Consider the following 27,130-nt stretch of genomic DNA (forward strand, 5'->3'; position numbering starts at 1 on the left):
ATGTATCATTTTAACCTCACATACCAGAAAGCAGAGAGCCTTAGCAAGCTCCTGAGTCTTGTCTCATAAGGTCACTAATCTCATTAATGAGAGTTTCACTTCTTGATCCAATTACCTCCCAAAGCCCCCACCTCCTAATACTATCACATTGGGGGTTAGGATTTTCACATAGGAATTAGAGGGATGATACAAATATTCTGTCCATAACACAGTGTTTCTTGGAACACTTCTATTATTTGTTCACTATCTCTTATAACGTTTTTGTCCTGGTCTTCGCTTTAATGGCTCTAATCAGTTGTCATGCCTTCTTTGCCTGGAATGTCAAATTGTTTCACTATTATTATAATTTATGTCTTCCATTAGAATCTGTGGGGGCACATGGGTGGCTCAGTCGGTTAAGCATCCGACTCTTGGTTTCAGCTCAGGTCATGATCTCATGGTTCGTGAGTTCGAGCCCCACATCGGGTTTCACGCTGACAGTGTGGAGCCTGCTTGGGATTCTCTCTCCCCATCTCTCTATGCCCCTCTCCTGCTCACTCTCTCTGTCTCTCTAAAATAAATAAATAAACCTAAAAAAAAATTAGAATCTGTGAAACTTTGGCAGGATAACTTACTAATTTTCAAGAAGACTGAAGTTACATACACTTTTCAGTTCTTAACACAGAAATCAGAAAGTGGTTGCCTTCAGGAAGGAAAACATTTAAGTGGAAAGAAGCACAAAGTAACTTTCTGTGTGAAAGAAATGATCTATTTCTCACTTTGGGTGGGTACACAACTGCCAAAGGTGAACACTTAAAAAATTGTGCATTTACTGTAACATAAATTTTAGTCAATGATAAAAAATAAAATTTAAAAATAAAAATTAATTAATTGAAAGCTTATAATTTATAAACTTATTTTAAAACAGATACAAATAAATTAACAAACTTAATTTTTCAAAGTTTCTAAAAATGCTATACTAAATGTCATTATATCAATTCCTTTTTCTGAAAATTTTAAAAGTTATTAGGAATATTATCACCATTGATACACAAATTTTAAGTGACAAAAATTAAATAAATATTTATGAATAGTTGGAAAGCAGCAGTTACCAAATTAATTAAATGAATGGCAACTCAGAGGGATAAAAATATCAGTTTTCAACCTTGAGAAAATTAAAGATAAAGAAAAAATCCTGAAAGATACCAAAAGAAAGCATCTTATCTGTAAGGGAACAAAGATAAGAATAACACTGGATGTCTCAGAAACTATACATTCAAGAAGAGAATAGAGTAAAAATTTAAAGTGTTGAGAGAAAAAAACTTCAATTTATAATTCTTTACTCTGAAAAATTATCCTTCAAAATTAAAGGAAAAATAAAGATTTTATCAGAAAACAAAACTTGAGAGAATTTGTTGCCAGCAGACCTTTTAGGAAATGGTTAAAAAAAAAATTCCTGGGGCGCCTGGGTGGCGCAGTCGGTTAAGCGTCCGACTTCAGCCAGGTCACGATCTCGCGGTCCTTGAGTTCGAGCCCCGCGTCAGGCTCTGGGCTGATGGCTTAGAGCCTCGAGCCTGTTTCCAATTCTGTGTCTCCCTCTCTCTCTGCCCCTCCCCCGTTCATGCTCTGTCTCTCTCTGTCCCAAAAATAAATAAACGTTGAAAAAATAAAAAAATTAAAAAAAAATTCCTTAGAAAGAAACAAAATGATATGTCAGAAACTTGAATATATAAAAATAAAGGAAAAGCACTGGAGAAGTGAAATTAAAATGAAACCTTTTATCTTTCTTATTCTCAATCAATCCAACAGATAATACTTTCCTCAAAATAATAATAGCAACAATATATTTGATTATGTATGCATATGTATATTTGTGTGTGTGCATGTGTGTCATGCACAGTCTAATGTATATTTATACAGAAGTAAATTAATGACATCAATGATATGAGAGATGGGAGAGAGTAATTAGGATTATGTTGTTATTATAATGGACTTGCACCACCCATGAAGTAGTATAGTGTGATCTGAGGTGGACTTGGATTAGTAGTAAATGCATATTGCAAACTTTAGAGTAACTAAGGCTAACTAAGAAAAAAAGAAAAAGAATACAAATTACTAACAGCAAAAATGAAAGACGAAATATCACTACAGATCCCATGGACATTAAAAGGAGAATAAAGGAATACCAAGAACAACCCATAGATATGATAACCTGGACAAAATGGGCCAGTTCCTTGAATGGCATAATCTTCCAATACTCACACAATAAGAACTAAGCAATCTAATAGGCCTATATCTATTTAAAATTGATTTAATCATTAATAACCTTCCAAAACAAAAAGCACCAGGCCTGGATGGGTTCATTGATGTATTCTACCAAACATTTAAGGAAGAAATTATATCAATTCTCTATAATCTCTTTCAGAAGATAGAAGATAAAGGAATACTTCCTAGCTCATTCTATAAGGCTACCATTACCCTAATATCCAAACCAGACAAAACCATTACAAGAAAAGGAAACTACAGACCAATATGTCTCATGAACATAGGTGCAAACCTCAATAAAATATTAGCAAATTGGATCCAACAATATATAAAAAACTTATCCACCATGTCCAAGTAACATTTATTTTATGTATATAAGACTGGTTCAATATTTGAAAATCAGTTAATATAATCCATTATATTTATAAGCTAAAGAAGAATAGTCGACATGATCATATCACTAAGTGCAGAAAAAAGATGACAAAATCTAAAACCCATTCATGATAAAAACTCTCAGTAAATTAGGAGTAGAAGGAAAGGTCCTCAACTTGATAGAGAATATCTACAAACAAACAAGCCAACAAACCAATAAAACAACTTAATGGTGAGAAACTTGAAGCTTACCCACACAGAGTAGGAAAAAGGCAGAGATGTCCTCTCTCACCACTGCTTTTCAATATCTTTCTGAATGTTATGGTTAGTACAAAAAAAGAAAAAAGAAAATTAAATCAAAAGTATACAGATTAGGAAGAAAGAAACAAAACTGTCATTACAGATTACATGATCACTTATGTGGAAAACTGGATAGAACTGACGAATACACACCCATATCATCCTATACACTATTGATAAACAAGTGAAATTTGAAATTAAAAAGTAATACCATTTATATTAGCATCAAAAAAAGAAATACTTAGGTATAAATTAAACAAATTATGTACATGATCTATATGAGGAAAATACTGCATATTTGATCAAATCAAAGATATAAATAAATGTAGAGATGTTTTGTGTTTATGGATAAGAAGAATCAATATTGTCAATATGTAAGTTCTTCCCTACCTGATATATCGGTTCAATTTGTTCCCAATTAAATTCCTAGCATGTTATTTTGTGGATATCAACAAACTGATTTCAAATTTCATATGAAGAGACAAAAATCAAAATAGCCAACACAATACTGAAAGAGAACAAAATTCAAGAACTAACACTATCAGACTTAAAGACCTACTATATAGCTATATTAATCAAGACAGTGGTATTGGCAAAAAGAATAGACAAATAAATCAATGGAACAGAATAGAGAGCCTAAAGATAGAACTACATAAATATAGTCAACTGATCTTTGCCAAAGGAGCAAAGGCAGTACAATGAAGCAAAAATAGTCTTTTTAACAAATGGTGCTGGATCAAGTGGACAACTACATTCAGAACGAGAAAGAGGAGGACCATTTCAACATAGAGTTTACACCATTTCCAAAAATATTAACTCAAAACAAAACAAATCTGAAATATAAATAAAACTATAAAACTCCTACGGGATAACATAAGAAAAAATGTAGATAACCTACAGAGTGGAAATGACTTTTAGATACAACACAAAAGGCATGATCCATAAAAGCAAGGATCAATGAGCTGGGATTAATTAAAATTAAAATTTTCTGCTCTTCAAAAGACAGTTAAGAGAATAAAAAGATAAGCCACAGATTGGGAGAAAATGTTTGCAAAAAAAAAAAAAAAACGGTAAAACACTGTGACTTAAAATATATAAAAAGACTTTAAAACTCAACAATAACAAAACAACCTAATTTAAAAGGCAAAGACAGCAACATACACCTCATCAGAGAAATACACACGTAACAAATAAGCATCCAAAAGATACTTTACATCACATATCATCAGAGAAATGCAAGTTAAAACAACAATTAGATATCACTACACAAGTATCAGAATGGCCAAAACTGTGAACCCTGACACAGCAAATATCATTGAAGATGTGATGCAGCAGGAACTTTCATTCATTGCTAGTGGGAATGCAAAAAGTTACAGCCATTTTGGAAGACAGTTTGGCAGTTTCTTACCAAACTGAACATGTTTTTACCATGTAATCCAGCAATTGCCCTCTTTGGTATTTACCAAAGTTGAAAACATGTCCACACAAAAACCTCCACATGGATGTTTTTAGCAACTATATTTAAAGTTGCCAAAACTTGGTGGGGCACCTGGGTGACTCAGTTGGTTAAGCATCCGACTTTGGCTCGGGTCATGATCTCCCAGTTTGTGAGTTCGAGCCCCACATCGGGCTCTGTGCTGCTGACAACTTGAAGCCTGGAGCCTGCTTTGGATTCTGTGTCTCCCTCTCTCTCTGACCCATCCTCTGCTCATGCTCTCTCTCTCTCTCTCAAAAATAAATAAACATTTAAAAAAGAAATAAAAAAATAAAGTGGCCAAAACTTGGAATCAACCAAGATGCTCCTTAATAGGTTAATGGATAAATAAACTCTGGTATATCTAGACAATGGAATATTATTTAGTGCTTAAAAAGAAATGAGCTATCAAGTCATGAAAAGACAGGGAGAAATCTTAAATGCATATTCCTAAGTGAAGAAAGCCAATCTGAAAAGAATTCATACTGTATGATTCCAACCATTCTAGAAAAGCCAAATCTATGAAGAAAATAAAAATGTCCATGATTTCCAGGGCTTTGGGGGGAAGGAAGAATGAAAGAGCAGAGAACAGAGGATTTTTAGGGAAGTGGAAATATTCTTGATACTGTAATGGTGGATATATGTCATTGTGGATTTGTCCAAAACCATAGAATGTATAACACTAAGAGTGAACTCTGTAAAACTATAGACTTTTGGTAATATCAATGTAGGTTCATTGATGGCAATAAGTGTACCACTCTGGTGGGAGGAATTTTGATAATGGGAAAGGACTATGCAAGGCAGGGAGCATATGAGGAACCTCTCTATCTTCCTCCCAGTTTTTCTGTAAACTTGAAATTGCTTTAAAATTATGTATATTAAAAATTTTAATTGAGCAACTATCTTCTTTGAATGAGATAGAGTCTAGATTAATAGATAAAATGCATAGACAAAACAGGACATTAAAGAAGCCTGAGACATCATAGAACCAGAGTTAGTGAAATCTGAAGAAATATATAAATACAAAATATGTAGGAAGGTAGAGATGGGCTAGAGATTGGATGTTTAAAGTAGGAAAATAATAACTTCATTGTAAGTATAATTTAAATTGTCCCAAACAAATTTTAAAATGGTGTATTATAAAGATGCTTTTGAGCATTTTAGAAATGGGTGATTCCATGAAACCAATGTATGTTCATTCCGTCAGTCAAAGCACATCCAGCCAATTTGAATTTCTCTTTAATCTAGGCCAGTCATTTTCTAGTAGTAGTTTCTAATCTATTTCACAATTTTTTCAATAAAAGAAAACAGGAGAAAATACTGGAGTGTACTGGCATGTGATCAAGGATAGTATTGTTTTGTGAAGCTTGTATTTCCATTTTATATATATACATACATATATATATATATATATATATATATATATATATATATATATGTTTTCTGCTTCACGGTGTAAGATACATTACTTTTTTAAAATTTTTTTAATGTTTATTTATTCTTGAGAGAGAGAGACAGAGTGCGAATAGGGGAGGGGCAGAGAGAGAGGGACACACAGAATCCTAAGCAGGCTCCAGGCTCTGAGCTGTCAGCACAGAGCCCAAGGCGGGGCCTGAACCCACGAACCTGGAGATCATGACCTGAGCTAAAGTCAGACGCTTAACTGACTGAGCCCACACGCACCCCTGTTTCTTATTTTACGTACAAGGTCCAGAAATATTTAAAAGCTACTATTCTAGTTAAGTTTATATAGTATTTGAATAGGAAAGTGCTAGAAGAAGGTAGCTACTACAACTGATTTGTTCCACATACTAGCTTGAGATACAAACTGTTGTTTTTAATATGTAAAAACTAAATGACTCTGAACTTTCCGTCAGTAGTGGTATCTCATTTATCTTGTCTACAATTGCCTAAAAATAACAGGATGCAGCATTTATTTTATCCAAGGTATTTGTCCTTGTTAGCATCATCCCACTAACAGCTGCAAAGGATCTGATTGGCCATTTGCCTGGAGGGAAGAATTCTTAGCTTGTTTGTGTTATGTTCTCAAGGATGTGCGATATTGCTGTGAGACAAGGGTGGTTGACTGATCAGCACAGTGACTGAATGAGGCAGAAACTACCTCTGCTGGTCTGGCAGTGGTTTCTCTTTTTAGGGTGATAGTGAAAATGCTTCTCCTCCCCAGAGTTCCAGTAAGCAACGGTCACTCCATGCCACCCAAACCATGAGCTCTCTGTGTTAGAGCATGTCACAGATACAGCATTTTTTGTTCTCTTCCACATAGACATCCAGTTTCTTTATGCAGGTGGATAGTGATGGAGATGTTCGATGGTCTATGCCATCCACATGCTGTGCTCAGAAACATCCTTTTCCTATTATCTCAGGGAGAAGGTGCTACTTTTCTAATGTCCAAAGAATCAATCTCACTAATTATTTTATGATGCTGGAAGTTAGACATGACCTAGGATTTTCACCATGGGGGTGTCAGGAGGTAGCCCAGAGACTTGGTGACAGTGTTGCTCACTCTGGCTTGTCTTCGATGTCAAGGCCACCTCAACCCCCAACACTAAAACCATTCTTCCAGTATTCCTCCAGCCTCCAGGACCTGGATCCATAGAAGGTCCTTTCCTCTGCTCCCTGCTTCAAGAAAACCAAGCTCCACCGCATTTCCAGTCACATAATTTTTGGCAAGTGGGACACACTCTTTTACACATTCATCTGAAGTGTTTTGGGCTGCTGAGGCTTTACCTTTGCTATTTAGTCATACCCCTAACTTTCCGCACTCTAAGAGATTTTTCTATACCTGGAAGCAGGATATTTTGCTGAGTCTTTTCTCAGTCTTCAAATTACCCAGAGTTGAGGTTGAACCCTGAATCTATTACTTCAAAGCTATGTAGGTATATAACTTTGGGAAGCTTGCTTAGCTACTCTGAACTTCAAGTAAGGTTATTTATGTTTAAATGCTAAAACCATAGCAGATACTCCAAAACTATGAATTACTTTTATCTTGTCTTTTGTCATCCAAAGGTAAACACATGGTAGAATCTCACTAACTAGTTGATTTGCCTTATTCCATTAAAAGAAAGAAAGAAAAAAACTTTTCCCAGTTAATAATTGATGTTAGGATTGGGATACCATCTGTCACTGGGAAATTATCATTTTGGTAAGAAGAATGTCAATCAAGGAATTATCTTTAAATTATTGGTAACAGTGAGGTCATCAAAGGTTAATTTGGGAGTGGAAAGGGAGGTAGTTGGATAGAAATATGTCATGTTTTATGAAAGGTTCAATAAGAATGTGTATGCATATGAAGGAAAAAAGCCCAAATGTACTGTGCTTTGAAGAGTGACAGGAATAAATTATTCTAGTAAGAATGACAATTACTAAAAATATCAATCCTGGCTGTGATTGCTATATTTCTGCCTGATCCTCTGAAAATGCTTTTTATTTATTTATTTTTAAACAGATGGCCATTTTAATTTACCGGGTGAGTTGTCACAGCTATCACCTTTCTGGATTTCCTCCCAAATTAAAGCTATTCCAATGTAATAAAGGAAAGCAATACAGTCTGTTGAATTATGTTCTCATGTCTCTCCTGAAAACTCTATAATGGAGGATCATATGGCCTCTCATGACCTTAAGGTAGAGAGGGGTAAAATGAGTTGTTGGCATTGTCTGCATTATGTATCTGGTGGCAGTAGCCAGAGCTAGTCTTATGCACAGATGAGGTATGCAGCTTTGTAGTAGTAGTAATCCTCTGTATTAGAATTAAGGGTACAACTGGAAGGAATGTATTTTCCCAATACTATATAATGCAGATCAAAATAGCATTAGTTCCCATAGGGCCTGTGAAGAAATTCAGGTCCATTTCCCTCAGTTTTTGTGGATTTAAAAAAAACAAAAAACAAAACCTTCCAAGAAAAAATTGTTTTTCAGCTTCACAAATCTTTTTACCATACGCTTCTAGGGTACCTGAAATTCCTCTTTTAAAGATTACTTGCACATCATAAGGATCTTTAGTTAAAATGCAAACAGCCCCACTAGGCATAATACAATGACTATTATCCTCCAACACCTGTAAAGATTTTCCCTCAATGGGATTACTAAAATAATACACAAAAGACAAGCAATTGTGATGACAGGAGGCTAAGTATATGTGTGAATGGCAGCATGAGTATTCTAGGAACTTGGCAGAGTGGGTCTGAGAAAGGAAGTTGTTTGGGTTGAAAAAGCAAAGCCCAAATCAAACTTTTTCTATCTTATCATTGTATCTGGCCTCTGTCCTGAATGTAGAAAAAACTTAAAATTGGATTATATAATAAGAAGATGTAATAATGCTGCTTCAAGGACCTCAAGAGGAATGGGCTTATTAATATTTCAAGTCTAATCTCAGACTTCCTGAGACTTTAAGGAGGAGGAGGAGTCTAAGACCACTGGATGCAGAAACCCTTTCTTTGCCTATAGGTCTTTCACCTGTTCTAACCAACTTTTATGCTTGACCAAGTGATCTGCTGATGGGTGCATACTTAAGAGAGACACCAGAAAACCCACCAACCTCACAGCCAGTCCTTCTCATAGTATTCCTGCTTCCTCTCCAGAGTCTCCCATTCTCTGCCCTCCAGGAAGTGCCTTTTTAGTAAGGAGTCTCTGACTCCCCCCACCCCCGCCGAAAAAATGTAAAGATCCCTGGTTTAAATAACTATCTCAAGCAACCACATCTCCTGGATAAAAGCTACTTTTATAATAAAGTCTTATTCTAAGCAGAGCTGCCTACACTCACAGCTGAACATGACAGTTTCCTTAAATACAGCTTGCTTTGTCTCCACCCAGGTGAGGATAAGCAAAACAGCCCTAGGCAAAGTAGTCATGTCTGCAAAGCTCATCTTCCAGGTTTGTCCCTGGTCGCTCTTCCCTGTTTACCTGACTTCCAGCCAGCTTTTCTCTTTCATATGTCAAATACTCATGAAAGTCTCAATTTCCTTCACATACAGTGTATACATTGGAACAGAAAATATTGCATTTCTTCCTCTTTGACACCCCAGAATCTGTAAATTTCTCCCAGACCTTTTCCACCTGTTAGTCTGTTTATCATATTCCATTTGGTCCAGTTTGGTTGTCAGTCTAAAGGATCTCCCTTTCTGTAATTCCCATATCTTTCTCCAGGATCATCAACCTAAAACAATATCATCTGCCTGCTCTGCCCCCACCATTATTATATGACAGACACAAGAAGAGTAACCTAGAGTTTAGTTCTTATTCTTCTGTTTGCCGTAGTTATATTTTTTAGAGAATGATAATTAGTGTCTCTGGGCTTCAGTTATCTCATTTGTAAAATGAGTAAAAATGCCTATCTCATAACAGTGTTGTGGAGATTAATACATTAACATATATAAAGCAACCTCAGCTAAATAGTTGACAGTCCAGTCTTCAAGACAAATTAGCTCTTAAATGAAGAAAAATAATTTCCAGTCACTGCCTTTCATCAATGACAGGTTTCTTTTGCAGTGTAGGAGATGTTATGCATACATTATATTTTTTAGATATTGTTACACATTTCCAGTAAGTTTTTATCATATCATATTACTTCATCTAGAACTCAGTAGATGTCTAGAAAATTATGGATGTTTCCTGATTTCCACACAGAGTTATTCATTTGTTATTCAGTTGTTCACTTATTGAACTTTGTTCACATTATTATTATTGCCATTCCTACAACACTATACTATTAAAGTATTAATATGAGAATATAACTCAATTCTACCTTAAACTGAGAGTTCTTAAGGAGAAGAATTGTGGTTTAATCACTTTCGGATTTCCAGTGTCCATTTTCCCTAATGGGTAAATAGATGTTTAATAAGCATTTGTTAAATTGATGAATATATTATTTAATACCTTCTGGGATGATTGAAAGTGAATGTATCATATTATGCCAATTATACTTGCATAAATAAAGGAATTTTCTTTTTTATGTATAATATGCAGGGTTATTTCCTAAGCTAAAGCATAAAATCTTTCTTATGGAAGGAAAGAAACAAAAATTCTATTTAAATGGCATAATGTAGTATATAATATTATGGATTTTGTAGACAGACTTCTACCTTTTTAAAAAATTTTTTTAATGTTTATTTTTGACAGAGAGAGACACAGAGCATGAGCGGGGGAGGGGCAGAGAGGGAAGGAGACACAGAATCCGAAGCAGGCTCCAGGCTCTGAACTGACAGCACAGAGCCCGATGCGGGGCTGAACTCACAGACCGTGAGATCATGACCTGAGCTGAAGTCGGACGCTCAACCAACTGAGCCACCCAGGTGCCCCCAAGACTTCTACCTTTTAATGGTTATGTTACCTAATCAAGTTACTTGACTTCTCTATGTCTTAGAATACTAATTTCTAAAATGGAAATAATACTGATATCATAATGTTATTAAAAATAATGATAACACATAACTAATACAATTATTACCTACAGTTATTGTATGAGTAACATTTTCAATCTCTTCAGTCATATTGGTAGTTTATATTTTCCTGAAGTTTTATCCATTTCATTTAGATTGTCAAACTAATCACTAAAAATTATGTCAGTTCCTTTGTACGAAAAAACGTGAATATGTATCAATAGTTATACCCTCTTCCTTATTCCTAATGTTTGATCCATTTTCCTTTTCCTTTTATCACATTATCCAATGGTTGTCTACTTTATCTTTAAGGTAATTAGCATTGTTTTTTATTGATCAGACCATTTTTGGTTTAGTTTGTTTTCCTTGTATACCTATCAATTTCTTTCTTCTTACATTATGTGAGTTTAATGTACTCTTTTAACTCATTGGTTCATTTAATGTTAAACATTTTTATTAATAAGTGTATTTTTGGCTAGTGTATTTTTACATCTTAATAACATTGAATCTTCCAATCCATGAACATGGTCTATCTATCCCCTTATTTAGGTTTCCATTTCTTTCAGCAATGTTTTGTATTTTCTGTGTATAAGTATTGTACATATTTTATTAAATTTTGATCCTAATGTAGACAAGTTTCTTTATAATTTTATTTTACAATTATTCTTTCTTTTTCTTTTTAATTTTTAGTTTAATATATTGTATTAACAGAAAATACTGATATAATTTCTACTTTGGAGAATTTCTTAGTGAATTAACGTATGGTCAATTTTACAAATATCCCTTGGATACTTTAAAAGGAAAGGTTCTCTTGGTTGGGTATAAAGTTTAAGATATGGCTATAAATAAACCTTTATGATTTCTTTATTCAATCTTTAATTTTTAAAATTATTTTTATGTATTTAACTTGTTGATTTCTGAGAATAATATGTTTATGTTCTCCATTAAAACTGAGAATTTATTGAATTATCTTTACATTTATATCATATTTTTCTTAATTTGTCTTGATGATATATTTGGTGTCAAAGACTTTTATATTTGCTGTCAAAGATGTCATACATTCTTTTGTATGTTACTTATACCACTACTTCTACTGTTCTTGCTGCCTTTGCTGATTCTGAGATTTCTATTTCATCTCTTTATTTTCAGCCTTTTAATTCTTTTTGTATTCAGTATGTCTCCTGCAAACACCTTGTGGTTGTATATTTTATCTCTTACCAAATGTGATTAACCCTCTTTTTAATAGAGTAATTTGTTGAACACTTATTATGGGAAGTGATACATTTAGAATTATTTCTGCATTTTATTTTTTATTTTATAAATTTTTACGAATTTTTTTATTCACCATGTTTTTTGCCGTTTCTTTGTCTTACTATTTGTACAGCTTATTGGAATAATTGTGTTTCTGCGGTCGTGTTTTTCTATCAGTTTATAAACTAATCTATTTTGTATTCTTTTTTGTGACCATTTTAATTCTTTTTTTTAATGTTTATTTATCTTGAGAGAGAGAGAGAGAGTGAGTGTGAATAGGGAAGCGGCAGAGAGAGAGGGAAAGAGAGAATCCCAAGCAGGGTCTATACCATCAGTGCAGAGTCCATTGTGGGGCTCAAATCCATGAACCGTGAGATCACGACCTGAGCTAAAACCAAGTCAGACACTTACCTGACTGAGCCACTCAGGTGCCCATCATTTTAATTCTTAATAAAAAAAAATGCCATTAATAAATGTACAATTAATATTGGCTCCAACTATATCAGAAGCCTTATTGTATCTGTACTTTCCTTCACTATGTTCCCAAAGTACTATCTGAAGGCATTTTGAATTTAAATTTGGAAATGTTACTAATTTGTTCATAATTCCATTAAGACTTGAATATTGTTGTTGATTTTTTTTATTATCACTGTTTCTTGTCTTCCATCTCATCTTTCCTAGAATTTCTTCCTTTTTCTGGAATAAATCCTCAAATAATAGTTTCAAAAAGGATCTAATGGTAATGTGTTAATGAGGACTGTCTTTGTCTGCTAGTAAGATACATATGTAACAATAGCTTAGACAAATAGGGATTTATTTGTGTTTTGTAACTAGAATACTGGATACAGGTGGCTGATAGCTTCGTACAGGGCTATATAATAATAGACCAACAGCTCTACCACTTTCTTTTCCTCGCGGTTATAGAAAAGTTACTGCCTGAGGCCTCAATGCAAACCTTCTAGTAGGAAAGACAGAAAAAGAAAACAATGGAATTTTCATCAAGAAATTTTAAAAAATAATAAAACAACCTTTTTCATGAACCCTATGACAAAAATCCCTTATCATTAGCCAGAATTATATAATGTGAGCAAACTTAGCTGTAATTAGGCTATGGGAAAAGAGGATGTAAAAGAAGGGATGGGTTCACCGAAAAACATTTGATCTAAAAGGCTAACTTTTAGCAAACTTATATGATTGAACAAAAAATTTTTTGTCTTCAATTTGATAATTTTTTGGGAAGAGGGGTTATAGTATTTTAGCTTCAAATTATATCTTTTCAATACTTTGAAGATATTATTTTATTTTATTTCTCCCACACAGTGTTGTTGAGGAGTAGACCATTGCTATTTGTTTCCTTGTAAGTAACTTGTCTGTTTGTTGATAGTAATGGTCATTCTGAAAGCTTTTGATTCCTTATTATTATTATTATTATTATTATTATTATTATTATTAGATGTTTTGGTTTGAATTTGATTATATCTCCCCAAAATATATGTTTAAGTCCTAACCCCTAGTATCTGTGAATGTGACCTTTTTGGGAAATAGGGTTTTTGTAGATGTCGTCAAGTTAAGATGAGGTCATAAAGCATTAAGGGTGGGCCCTAATCCAATTACTGACTTCCTCATAATAGGAGATAAATTTGGACACAGATACAGGGAGAATACCCTGTGATGACAGAGGCAGAGATTACAGTGATGTGTCTACCTGCCAAGTAATGCTATGGATTGATTGCCATCAATCACGAGAAACTAGGAAAAGGCAAGGAAAAATCCTCTCCTGCAGCCTTTAAACAGGACAAGTCTTGGCTGATACTTTGGTTTAAGACTTCTGGTCTTCAGGAGCATATGTCAACATAATAAAGGCCATATATAAAAAACCTACAGTTAACACTACACTCATTGAAGAAAAACTGAAAGCTTTTCTTCTAAGATCAGGAAGAAGACAAGGATGTCCACTCTTATCACTTTTATTCAACATAGTAAGGGATGTTCTAACCATAGCAATCATATACGAAACAGAAATAGGAGACATCCATATCAGTAAGGAAGAAATTAACCTCATTATTTGCAGATGGCATGATATCATACATATAAAACCCTAAAGACTCCACCAAAAAAAAATGTATTTATTACTTTTAGTCAAGTTGCAAGGTATAAAATTAACACCTCCAAAATGGTAGCATTTCTGTATAGTAGCAACAAAGTAGCAGAAAGAAAAATTAAGAAAATAATTCCATTTATCATTGCCCACCAAAAGAATTAAAATACCTAGGAATAAACTCAACTGAAGAGGTGAAAGACAAGACCTGTACTCTAAAAACTATGAAATACTGATGAAAGAAATTGAAGATAACAGAAACGGAAAGACATTCCATACTCATGAATTAGAAGAATATTTTTTAAATGTCCATACTACCCAAAGAAATCAACAGATTTAATGCAATCCCTAGCAAAATACCAACAGCATTTTTCACAGAGCTAAGACAAATAATACTAAAATTTGCATGGAACCACAAAAGACCCCTAACAGCCAAAGCAATTTTAAATAAGAAGACCAAAGCTAGAGGTATTACAATCCTGTATTTCAAGAAACACTACAAAGCTGTAGTAATCAAAACAGTATGGTACTGGCACAAAAGTAGAACATCAATTAATAGAACAGAATAGAGAACCCAGAAATAAACCCAGAATTATATGGCCAATTACTCTTTGACAAAGGAGGCAAGAATATGCAATGAGAAAAAGACAGTCTCTTCAACAAATGGTGCCGAGGCATGCAAAAGAATGAAACTGGATCCCTTTCTTACACAATACACAAAAGTAATTCAAAATGGATTGAAGACCTAAAGACAAGACCTGAACCATAAAAATCATAGACAAGAACATATGCAATAATTTCTATGATATCGGCCATAGCAACATTTTTCTAGACATATCTCCTGAGGCAAGGGAAAAAAAAGCAAAAATAAACTATTGGGACTTCATCAAAATAAAATGCTTTTGTACAGCAAACAAAACCATCAACAAAACAAGAAAGCAATCTACTTAATGGGGGAAGATATTTTCCAATAATACATTTTATAAAGGGTTAATATCCAGAACATATAAAAAGAACTTATACAACTCAACACCAAAAAACAATTAATTAATTAATTAGTTAATTAATTAATAATTAATAAAAAAATTTTAAAAAGAAAACAAATAATCCAAAAAACAGAATCAAACCTATAAACACAGAGAATTACTGACCATTGCCAGAGGGAAGGGGGTAGGGGGATGAGTAAGATGGGTGAAGGGTAGTGGGAGATACAGGCTTCTAATTATGAAATGAATAAGTCATGAGAACAAAAGGTACAGCATAGGTAATATCTAACCTATTGTCAAAAGCCATTCTTGTTTTACAGGTTTGTGCTTCATAAATATATTTTCTTTTTGTTACATCAATAGAATTGCCAGCAGCATACGGAGTGAATGTGTGTGTTCAGTCGGTCATTATGAGTCAGGGCACTGATGGTTTTTAATCTACTTCTTTACTTGAGTTTATATTTTTTCCCATCAGGTCTTTCAAGCCATATTGGTATTAAAAGATTTTCTGTTATTTTTTTGACTTTGTCCAGGATGCAAAATTTGTGACTGGTTCTGAATATAAACAGGTATTTCTTCCCTCTACAGGAGAATTATTAATCCCTCTACAGGAATTATTAATTCCTGCAAGCTTAAATTTAAAAATTCTCATGTATATCAGAAATAGAGGTTGTATAGTATTGGAATCATATTCCCAACCTAAGAATAATTCCTTAATATCCTTTAGTGTGCTCAGGTTTAAATTATCTTTATGTTCCAAGCTACTCATGTATATCAATGGAAGCCCTTAAATTTAGGAGACAGCTAATCTGTCTTTAGTAAAACTGCCAATTTTAAAAACTGCCAATGGTTTTCCAAATGCCACAAGTAGTCCAGTTAGATTTTTCTGGTTCCTAGAAACAGACTCCAAAATGTACAATTATAATACCTCCAGTATTATTTCTTAAGGTAAATTTAGTGCTAAAGAAAGATTCTCTATTTGCACTTATGCAGCCAGATAGTCTTAAATATGTGTAGCACAAAGCATCTCAATGATACTCTGCTTAATTATCAGGAGTCAACTAAAACAAATGTAAAATGAACATGAGACTAAGGATTTCAAAAGTAAAAAGAAGCAAGCAATATACAAAAGAATATGAGATTTTTTTTCATTGTATTCCATTTTGTTTGATATATTTTTTAAAGAAAACAGATTTTCATGGATCTCCAATATATGAGCTCTAGGTAAATGCTTGATATCTCTTAAAACTTCAGAAGCAGAGCCTAAGAACAAAAGGAATTAATAAATTTGTAGTGAGATGATACTTTTTATTTTTGTTTTTCTTTAGTATCATTTTACATTTTGTGATACTCTAGTCATTCAGAAAATACAAAGAATAATATAAGGACTATCTATGTACCAACCACCCACATTCAACAAATGTTAACATTCTAGCATATTTACTTCATATCTTTTTGTCTTTTTAAAAATATTTAAAAAATGTTTATTTATTTTGGAGAGAGAAAGCATGAGCATGCGGAAGAGGGGCAGAGAGAGACAAAGACACAGAATCCCAAGCAGTCTCCAGGTTCTGAGCTGTCAGTACAGAGCCTGACACGGGGCTTGAACTCATGAGCTGTGAGATCATGACCTGAGCCGAAGTTAGACACTTAACTCACTGAGCCACCCAGGAGCCCCCTTTTTGTCATTTAATGCACAAAAGGTTAAGATATAATGCAAAACCCCTATTTCACTTCTTGCTTTCTGATACCCTCCCTACCTAGAGACAGTCACTATTCTGAGAGAGTCATTTCCTTCCATTTCCAATTTTTCTTACTATGCATTTGTATGGTTTTATTTTCCCTGTTTATCCATTTTTTGCCTGTTTTTCCTGTGATGTGCAAAGTTATTCCTTATCTTCCTCCTAAATCAAACAAGGATCTTGGCTTTACCTGCCTCCTCCCACCCAAACAATCTGTTCTTATTGACAAATATTTTAGTTTCATCTTTTTAGCCCCTATATATTTATTGTAATCAATAGTTAAATAAGTTTGTCAACATATTTTACCAATTTTCATGCTTCCTGTTTTTTTCATGCTTCCTATTCTTTTTTTTTTTATTTTTCTGGATTTATTCTTCTTTCTACAGTACATCTTTGAATAGTTCTTTCTGGAAAAAGATGATTAGTAATTTTTATTTATTTTTACTTATTTATTTATTTTTTTTTGCTTTCTGTGACTGAAATTATATTATCCCTTCTCTTTTGAATATATCCTAGGTGAACAATTAGCTTACCTCAGCTCTTTAGTGGTAAAGTATTACTGTCTTCTGGCTTGCTTTTCTGCTCTTGAGAAGTCTACCTGTAGTCTGATTATGGTTCTTGTATGGGAATCTGTCTTTCTTCTGTGGTAGATTTCAAGTGTTTTTTTCTTTATTTTTGATTATCCTAGTTTCATTAGAATGTATCTAGCTGTAGATACATTTTTAATTTTCTTGCTTAGCACTCAAAGTTAACTGCCAAGATTAAGTCTCTTAGTTTTATTAAAATCTGAAATATTATAATTTTGAATACTTTTTCTCCCTCTTTCTAAAACCAAAATAAATGTTTTATTACTGAAATTTAATGCAATGGCTGTCTTTAAAATTTTTTCTCACATGGTTAGGAATATTGATTTGCAGGTAATATTGACCATAATTCTCCATTTCAGCCCCACCCCTCCTGCCTAGAGATTTTATACCCAGTAACCTGTACAATACTGGTGAATTTGAGTGTGTGTGGCACTGTGATGTTGACCACACCTCAGAGTAGCCATTGAGCCAGGAGACCCTTTGGCTCAGGTCTTGACAAGGAGGCTTCCTGCTTCCTTCTCCTCAGGCCACAGCTGCAGGGGCAAGCCACAGCTTTGTTGAAATTTCTTCCATTTGAATGGAAATCTTTGGTTTCAGGCAGTGAACAGAGTTCTGTCCTCCATCTACAGGATGTGCATTTAGTTTCCATTATCCCAAAGTGTCAAATTTCCTAAAGCATCAGCTTGCTTCTGGCCCCAAAGCCTTGTGGGCCTGCAAGTTCTACCTTATTTATCACTTTGTGTTTCAGTTTCATTTCTGGTCAACAAAAATACTTGTCATGTTTCTGAAAATAGCTAAGCCATAATAGGCGACTGACTTAATTTTGGCTAGGGTCATGATCTCATGGATTGTGGTATCGAGGACAGCAACAGGCTCTGTGCTGAGGGTATGGAGCCTGTTTGGGATTCTCTTTCTCCCTCTCAACCTGCTCCTCCCCTGCTCACAATCTCTGTCTCTGTCTCTCTCTCTCTCAAAATGGGTAAATAAACATTAAAAAATGATAATTTACATTTGAAAAAATCTTCAAATTAATATTTTTAAATTTCTCATGTCCTTACATCATTATTTGAAAAATATACCAAGTCCCAGAAGTGTGTTTGTTCATTCTTAAATGAGGAAATCTCTGTTTATTTTATGTCTTTTTGTGATATTTGAATGCAAATCAATTGGGGGACACTCACAATAAAATGTGAAGGAGTCCACTCATTTTCATATTCAGCAATTAATTGCTTATTTTCATGAGAATGAAAGTTTTACTCACTGAAATAAATAGTGCCATCTACTGGCTGAAGTTCTGTCATTAGATACACTCAAGTAAAACGAGGGTTGACAGGAACTCACATCACACCTAATCTGATTCCTTGCTTTCACCTTCATATAATGGCTCAGTGAAGAGCTAGAAATAGAACTCTGATCTAAAACACTTAGTTGTTTCAGTTCAATAATGGCACCATCTTTCTAATGACTGAGACTATGGGAATTTGGAAGTAGCCATATTTGAACAGGTAAACAAGAATTTTTCATAGCACATTAGCTTTCTCTAATTCTTTAAAAATTATTTTCTTTAGTGAAAAAAAATCTATTTTGAAATGTAATAAATATAGTGAGTAGTCTTTAGTATTATTTCAGCATAAGGGGCACCTGGGTGGCTCAGTCTACCTAGTGGCAGACTCTTGATTTTGGCTCAGGTCATGATCCCAGGATCATGGGATTGAACCTCACATCTGGCTGGCACTTTACAGTGCCAGAGCCTACTTGGGATTCTCTCCCTCCCTCTCCCTCTGCTCCTCCTCTGCTCCAGCTCTCTCTCTCAAATAGAAAAGAAGAAACACTTTAGCTCTGGAATAAGGTGGCAGGATAGAATGATTGGTATGTTTAGCATATTCATGATAAAATGACTTGCCCCTTTTCAAAGGCTGGGGGTCAGTCAGGCTGCTTGGTGTCTGTGTCAACTTGAGGCTAGCTGTAAGTGAGAGGGAGGCAGCAGGTAGCAGGGATCAAAGCAGGAACTGATAAATACTAATACAAAGAAAACAACTAAGTTAGATGGCAACGACATATCCCAAACAAAATCTTGGTATATAGGTTAATGTGTCAGAGTTTTAAAATACAATGATAATTTCCTATAAAATTTATGTCAGTAAATAGTTATTTACAAAATAGGTTTATTATTTCTCACTTGAATTTTATTTAAGCCAGGAGACTCAAATCCCACCTCTTGATAATTACAGGGATCTGTAGCCTCTAAAGACAGTTATCACTGTTTACTAAATCCTAAGATTATGGGAGACCTTAATATTTTAGTTCATTGATAATATAATTTCTAGTCAATATATCCCTTATTACAATCTCCAGATATAATCAGCTACCTAGAGTCATAACCATAAGATTTATTAGCAATCAGCAAAATAAATCTAATTAGAGAATTTTGAAGACCCAATTTTTTTTAAGCTAAGTGTTTTAAATCTCATATTTCTAATAAGGCAAATCCTAATTTTATTTTCAAAATTATTTAAGACAGCAAAATTATATACTAATTTTAAAGAAAAAATTAAAAAGCTTTCTTAGTCCAAGATCAGCTAAAACAAAACCAAAACCATAACTTATGAGTTGCTCGAAGAGATAGAAAATGAGGGTCAGAACAATCAGACTTGATTTTCTCATCCAAGAGAGAAAATCTCCCGAGTATTAGAGACTGAGGCTGGGTAATCAACACCACAGAATTTTGCAGGAACTTGGAGATGACATCTGACTGAGCCTCATACACCTACAGTTTGTGCCCAGATATTTGCTACCTAAGCCAGGGAGCCCCCATAGACACTTGAAGTAAAACGTTTGTCCAGAAAAACATTAACTCAAGTGGTATAAGCTGTTGCTGTCACTAGTCAAGATAAACAATCAGCATGATTGTCCAGATTCTTCATTAAAATCAAACATTTTCCATATGGCGATGGAGCACTTTGGCCAACAGAATGGAAGCACCACAGCTTCTGGAGATAAATGTAATAATCACAAACACTAATGTTGAAATTATAAATGTGAAATGGTAAAGAGGTAAGCCTTTCCTCAAGTAATATGTATCAATGTGTCAGCTATGGAAAACCAATGAGAAATCTCTTAATTGATGGCTTTCCAATTTTTCTTCAACTGAAATGAAAAATAAAAGTTAATGGACCCAAATGTAGAAGTCTGATTCCTACAGGGCCCTATTAGCTTTCTTATCCCACATGAACACAATCTTATGAGAAACACATCCAACTGCTCTGTATGTTTTTAAACAAAATGATGTGGAAATCCAAATACAAACCAGTTATATTCCTGGAAGAATATTTAATTTCTTAATAGCCTGTATTTTTACTTTTTACTTTTGAACATGTATGTATTCTTGTTTCAAAACTGCCATTTGAGGAAAAAAGTTGTCTACTAAGTGTTTTCATATATAACATATGTGAAGTACATATTATTATATATACCATATATAATATATATCATATAGAATGATAGTGAACAATATTTTATTTCAAATTTTGAAAATAATATTAATTTTTGGATATTTTTGGTTGTATTTAGTTATCAAGATTTCTAAAAAGAGAGGAGGTGTTTTTAAAATTCTATCACCATAGAAGGGTATAAAATTGAGAACTATAATCCTACCACTAAAATTGTTTATTTTATATTGATAGATTAGAACTAAGACAAAAGCACACACACGAAAAGATCAACTATTTCTTTTATTCTAAGAATATTCAGGAAAATAAATAATACTTAAAGAGAAAATGTTCTACAATGTCTGGTTGTGGTAGTTTATTTGGAAATTATTTTTCTTTTTTTAGAGAAAAATTCATGAGTTTTATAAATATAACTGTGTAAAATAGTTAAACGTTTAGATATTTGTGATGAAATAATGATAATACATACATTCAAAGCTAAAAAAAAATACCTGGAATTTACAAGTTGTGGTGTTTCTTTTTTGTTTTAAGTCTATTTTGATTTATTTTGAGAGAGAGAGAGAGACAGGGTCAGAGAGAGAGAGGAAGAGGGAGAATCCCAAGCAGGCTCCACACTATCAGTACAGAGCCCAGTTGCAGGGCTGGAACTCACATACCTCAGGTTCATGACCTCATCCAAAGTCCAAAGTAGGATGCTTAGCTTAATCGACTGAGCCACCCAAGTATACTGTTTGTTTGTTTGTTTGTTTGTTTGTTTGTTGTGTTGGGGAGAGGTTGTTTTCTAGAATAGATTCTGTTGATAATGAATGTCTTTCTAATACAAATGTAACAATTGCTTTCCAGATATTTCATTAGGTAACATTTTTTTTCATTTACTTTTGGATCTTTCTCCCATTGTCTTATTATCTCTTCCTTTCTGATTGATTTTATGGTTGTGCTGGAATAAGCAAGGACCTGGAACACATCACTTGCATTTCTTACTAGCAAGCTAATTACAGACACATTAAAGATGCTAAGTCCTTGTCTTCATTTCAGTACTTAAGCAGTGTATCAAGAGAACCTAAGTACTGTGGACAATGGAGAGGTCTGGCCTTGGCCAAATAAATCTGACACAAGATATAAACTAAGACTATATGGTGTTTAGACTGTTAAATTATTTTGATTTTAGGACTTAATTTTAAATGTTTATAGATTCATTTAAACATGTTATTATCTTATTAGAGTGGAAGTCACATTCTCACGTGACTATGAGTAGGTCAGAAGGCAAGATCTGGAGCACAAATTCAGGGTTTCTAATGGATTTGCACCAGATGTGCCTAAAGCCATGTACAGAGAAGTGGTTCCACTCACTCTGGATTGGGCCTTCTCAAAGCACATTGTTCTGCCTGTGAAGCAATGACCACCAAGCATTGCTATCATACTGATCTGTGTCAAGATAGCATTGAAAACAGTTCTGGTCAATGATCAGAGTGAATATCACCTTCTTAAATATTCCATGGTCAAGCTACTCCAAAAAAGCAAGTGTCAAACAGCAATTACTTAGAATTGTGTTTAAAACATGACTGTCAGTGAATTTAATAAATTGTCCAAATAAGGGTTCCATGAGAATTGATAGTAAAAGGTTTTAAAAATACTACTTGAGAACTGAAAATAATTATTTTTTTTCCCTTTCAGAATGAAAATGTAATGATGTTGTGCAGAATTTTTAAAAAAGCTTAAATTTCTCATTATTGAAGTTCTGGTAGGTTAATTCTACAACTTTATAGTTTACTGTAATACTTTTTAAAAACCTTAAAATGACTTCAAAAGAAAAAAATAGTACATAGTAAGTAAACTAAAAGGGATGAAACATTCAGGTAATATACATTGGCCTCAGGGTACATATATAGATGTATATTCATTGTTTAATGAGTCAATCAACAAATATTTTCAAGTTCCTAGTGTTATTTCAAGGAGTGCTACTTGTCCAAGTGATTTTTCGTTATTCTGCCTTGCAACAGTACCACTCAGTTCTCATGGTGATTAGGGGGACAACCACCAGAAGATGAACGTAATTTAGGGATGTGTCCAAGTTTGGTTCTGGCCTCTGGATTTGGCCCAACTCTAACATTAAGATTCATCTTTGGTCTTATCTTTTGAAAGCCCAAACAGACAAATGTCTGCTGCAGTGTTATTTCTGGAATAGTCAGTAGGTGTATGATCAAATAGATTACCATCTATATCTAAGCAAGTAACATCATGATATGAACAAGAAACAAGGACATACACTTCTGATGCATCGTTAATGTCTCATTATTCACTTGCAAATATAGGTAACTTGGAGTGAAAATATATTTATAATAAAGTCCTATTGGTTAATTTAAAGTATGAATATATATTATTACAGTAATAAAATAGAGTAATAATTAGTGATGGTTGTGCAAGCTGTGAATTATATTTATATAAAGTTTTTTAACAACTTTCAACTGTGAAATAAATAGGGAAATAGATTTAATAGATTGACCTTTATGAATGTTAACAGACAATGTATTCCAAAGATAAATTTTAGGAAGAGCGCTGTGTTCTTTTGGAGCCAACAAACTGCTCTAAGTAATTTAATTACCAATAAATAAAAAATAAAGACTAGATCATAGTATGTTTCTATCTTTGTAGAAGTGTTTGGGGACTAGTATATGTAACACTAAATAAAACAACCTCTAAGAACTGTATTTAATGTTCAATTATTTAATTCTCATTTTAACCATAGTGTTTCAATAAAAAGTTCTATTTGGTAGTCCTATAGTCTTAGAAAAGATGATTTAACAGATGGGATACCAACTTGGCCTCCTTTGTTTATCACATGTGACAGGTGGCAACAGTATCATAAGCAGGAATCTAAGGAAAATGAACGAAAATATTCTTTACATCAATTTACATCCCACCCCAAGTGTGGTGTGGGAACTGGAAGAAACAGTCTTGGACTTCATGGTGATGAGATATTCTTGTTTCTGTACTATTAAGCCAAACAATTAGTTATTAAAATAATTGACCTATATATTAAAGTTTCAGAATTATTCTTTTATTCTATATGTTCATTCTAGAAGACAATAGACTGCTTTGGCCAAACACTGATTTTTGACACTTAGACATTTGACCTCTTTGTTAAAGTGTGTGCATCACATATGTGTGTGTGTATGCATATATGTGTACACATGCATATATATATATAAGTATATATATATATACATATATATATAATTACCTTTGAGGAAAATAGTTTTTAACTATGACAAAATATAGAATAATTGGAAATTCAGAAGAATTTTTAAAAAATACAGCATATTCCTACATTCCTACAAAAACATAGTATATAATTTTAGGTTTTTTTCCCCATAAGTATAATTCACATGTACATGCACATATACACACACAAACACGTTCACTCTTTTGGGGTTATGTAGATAAAAATTCTAAAATGCTGAGGGGATACTTGTTTTAATTCTTCAGGGTATTTTTACTTTTTGTGAATAATTCTTTTACATTGTTAAAAAATACATCTCTGTATTTGTTTACTAAATTGTCTGGAAAATTTATATATTTTTATATGAGTATCTCTTCACACTGCTGCCCTGAATGGGGAAAATGACAAATTTTCTTTTCATATTTTAGAGTGAGAGTGAGTATAATTGGGAGAGAGGGGCAAAGGGAGAAAGAGGGGCAGAGAGAGAGAATCTTAAGCAGGCTCCATACTCAGCACTTGGTACCAAACTGACCTAGAAAAAGCTAGATAGATATTTGATCTTGTGAGTATTTTCTATTGTTCTGTATGATTAAGATGAAATATATCACATTTGCATAAACATAAACATCTTCATATACAGGAACAATTTAGTTTATATTTGGACTTTAATAATATACTCAATCAACCTTTGCTGCCATAAAATCAATTATGAATTAATATTCATGTTTTTCTTAAATATTTTATATTAAGAGGAACATGGTTATTTCTCTTCTTTCAAGTTCAGTTTCTAGCATTGTTTCTTCTGAAGTTAAGGTCTATTAACGAACATAGAGATAGATGTAAGAGGTTCACAAGAGAGCCATCTTGTTTTGTCTTGTTTTGTCCTCAGAGGCTAAAATTTAATGTCTACTCTCATTATGGATATCACACCTAATCTACTTCCTAATGACTTTTTTTTTTTTAACCAAGCTGTAATTATGTTCTCTGTATCAGTATCTAGTGATAAAAGGCCAGGTACAATTACCACACTGAGAGGGGCAAGCTCTGTACATTTTTAAGGTAATGTGTTCCCCTTAATTTCTGCCCAAACACCCAGAAATTGATTGGTTCTGAGATATCTTAGTTTCAATGGAAATCCGTAATTTTGAATGAACTTTGTATTCCCTCTGTGATTTATTACCTGCCTGTGGTATTTGAGGTTTTTTAGCCAGAGAGAATTTACAGAGATTTGTACAACTTTGTATATCAATTTATTTTTCATTTCAGTCAAAGCTTTAAGTAGTACAACTATTTCTAGGGTTATTTAAGATTATTTTTATTCTTCCAATTCTGAAAATCTCTAATTGTCTAGCCCTCTTCTTTACATGTATACTTTAGGAATAGTATTCATTAAAATGGCATTTGAAAACAACAGCAGAAGAAAATACTTTATAGAAAAATCTTAAGTAGTGAACAATAAAATAATTAGCCTGGATTGATTTACTTTGGTTTTAATTGTTATATATCATTCAAATTAAATGCTTTCTGTTTAATTACTCTAATCTGACTGAATTCAGGAAGAGAAAAAAAGAATTTAAGAAATCAAATGAATGGTAAAATCAACTTACTAAGCTTGATGTAGTTTAAAAAGAATAAATAGAGGGACACCTGGGTGGCTCAGTTGGTTAAGTGTCTGACTCTGGTTTCCACTCAGATCATGATCTCACGGTTTGCGAGTTTGTGCCCCGCATCTGGCAGTGCAGAAACTGCTTGGAATTCTCTAGCTCTCCCTCCCCCTCTCTTCCACTCCCCTGCTCATGCTCTGTCTCTCTCTCTCTCTTTCTTTCAAAATAAATAAATAAACTAAAAAAATAATAATATAATTTAATCATAATCAGTGGAATTTGATAATAAATAGATATTGACAAGCTCTCAAATTCATAGAATCCAACTACAAAACAAAAGCTACACTCCTTTCTTCACTGTTTTGGCTAAGGTACTTTTTTGAGTAGGCTGAAGCACCATCAATAAAACAAGTTTAATCTCTCTACTTAGATCTAATCATTCCCTTCTTTGTAAATTACAGACTTCTGAAAGGTCTCTATGTGGGCTATAGAAAATGCTTTTATACCTTTGTGTGTGTGCTTCTTGTTAGGTGTGCATTTCTAGAAGTCACCTTGTATATTTAGGAGTTGTATAAGTACCTTGAATGCAGGTGAATCAAAGAACTTCTCCCAGTAACAAGAATTATATATATCTTTGGGAATCACCCTATTAAATATTTGATAATTCTAATCATTATAAAGTGTTGTTATAACGAGCTGAATTGTCTCTCCCTATAGGATTTAGAGACCTTGTTTTTGTTATTATTTTTGTTTTCTTGAGACAATACGCAAATCCCTAAACTCATTGGACATGGGTTATTTCATATGCAATTATTGAGGCAGTCAATGACATTTCCCTACCCTATATCCCTCTTCTACATGTTAAGTAAGTATCTCATCCCCAATTATCCCAAACTGAAATCATGGAGCATGGTTTTAATAATTTTATAGAACCTCTTTGTTTTTCTCCATTAAAAGAAATTATGTAGGTCCAGATTACTTGGAAAAATGGTTCTCAAAAGTGAAATACTATGTGTTTGAACACATAAAGCCAGACCCCTGTAGTTCTAGAAACTTTATTTCCTAAAGGGAATGATCTGCTAGTACATGTTTACATGTAAAATCTGACTGTATACTTACGGCAACATTGGGGAAGAAAAGCTATCTTCCACGTGAAGTTAACAGGTGCTGTACACATACACAACACATATACATAATTTGTTCTTTGATCAGATTAGCTTGGAAAACTTCCGGTTAACTCAAGTGCCGGCAAATTTAAATCTAAAAGGCTTTTAAATAGAACACATCAGTAATTTTAATGTGCTACTGTGCCTGATGACTCCCTTAGGGATGAACATGGCGTAGTGTTTCCCAAACATTTTTGACACCAGATCCCTTTTAACAGCATGTCTTGCAGTGCATATTTTGA

Source organism: Acinonyx jubatus, chromosome B1, assembly GCF_027475565.1.
Source record: "Acinonyx jubatus isolate Ajub_Pintada_27869175 chromosome B1, VMU_Ajub_asm_v1.0, whole genome shotgun sequence".
NCBI classification, from domain to species: domain Eukaryota; kingdom Metazoa; phylum Chordata; class Mammalia; order Carnivora; family Felidae; genus Acinonyx; species Acinonyx jubatus.